The sequence below is a fragment of the Terrapene carolina genome, unplaced genomic scaffold, assembly GCF_002925995.2.
Source record: "Terrapene carolina triunguis isolate 2854851 unplaced genomic scaffold, T_m_triunguis-2.0 Scaffold141, whole genome shotgun sequence".
In the NCBI taxonomy this organism is placed as follows: domain Eukaryota; kingdom Metazoa; phylum Chordata; order Testudines; family Emydidae; genus Terrapene; species Terrapene triunguis.
Genome location: NW_020664492.1, coordinates 3,701,633 through 3,703,232, shown reverse-complemented (window position 1 = coordinate 3,703,232; position 1,600 = coordinate 3,701,633).

Below are 1,600 nucleotides of genomic sequence, written 5' to 3'. Positions count from 1 at the left end.
CCCCCCCCCCCCCCCCCCCCCCCCCAGTTACTGGGGCTACCTCCACAGTTACCAGCTCTCACACACACACAGCTACCAGGGCCACTTCCACTTTCCCCCACACACAGTTTCAAGGGACCCCCCCCCCAGTTACCAGGGCCCCTACCTCCTCTACAAACACACTACACACCTCTACCAGGGGCCACCTGCCCTCCCCTCCTCTCCATACACACAGTTACCGGGGCCCTTTGTCCTGCAACCCCCGTTTAAATATGACCACTTGTTCCCCTCCACCCCCCATCAGTACCTCCAGCACAATCCCTTCTAGGGATCCCCAATCCCTCCCTTTACCAGGGCCCCCCACAGCCTCCTCCTCTCCATTTCCAAGGTCTCCCCCACAGACCAGTCCTGGAATCCCACATCCCATCCGTTACTAAAACCTCCCAGTTACCAGGGTTCCACATGCAGATACTCTCCCCCTCAATTCCCTAGCCAATGAGCTGGGAAGGCCCCTTGAACAGTTGCAGGGGGTCCATAGGACCTTGTGGCCCTTCCCCTGCCAGCTGGTTGCATTGTGAGAGCTGCAGCTGCTGACAAAGTATGAACAATATTTCCTTCTTTTCTGGGGTTTTGTCCTCTGTAATTAGTCCCGTAACTGGGTCTTTTGTTTCCCAGTGCAAAGCCCTTTATAAAAAATTAAGTCAGACTCTATCATGTGAGTAAGATTTTGGAGAGGGGGAAAAGCAACTGCCAAATGAACTTTAATGGCTCAGGGCACTTTATTAAATAATCACCACTGAAAATACAATCAATTTAGGATTGAATAAGGACTGGGAATGTCTGAGCCATTACAAACATTGAATCTATCTCCCCTTGTAAGTATTCTGACACTTCTTATCAAACTGTCTGTACTGGGCTATCTTGATTATCACTTCAAAAGTTTTTTTTCTCTTACTTAATTGGCCTCTCAGAGTTGGTAAGACAACTCCCACCTGTTCATGCTCTCTGTATGTGTGTATTTATATCTCCTCAATATATGTTCCATTCTATATGCATCTGAAGAAGTGGGCTGTAGCCCACGAAAGCTTATGCTCTAATAAATTTGTTAGTCTCTAAGGTGCCACAAGTACTCCTGTTCTTTTTGCAAATACAGACTAACACGGCTGCTACTCTGAAACCAGGATTAATGAAAGACATCTGAAGTCAATGGGTACCCAACCTTTTCAGGCAACTGCAAGTTTACTCAGCTGAAACCTCATCTGTACCATCTAGAGCAGTGGTTCTCAAACTTTTTTTTTCGCGGACCACTTGAAAATTGCTGAGGGTCTCAGTGGAACACTTAATGATCTTTCCAAATGTTGTTTGTACCGTTAGATAACTATTGTAAAGCCCTTTGGATAAAAGTGCTATATTAAAAAAATAATTAACAGTTTTTTTGTTCTACAAATAAAAGCACATAACTCATATTTTAATATCAGTAGTCTTAGCTTTCTAATGCAATGGATGTGCTCTCTCTCCCCCGCCGTGGCAGCCCCCAAGCTCAGGCTGGGAAGGAGGGGGGTCTTTCCCTCTCTCCTCCACTGCAGCAGCCCCTGAGCTGGGGCTGGGAAGGATGGGGGTC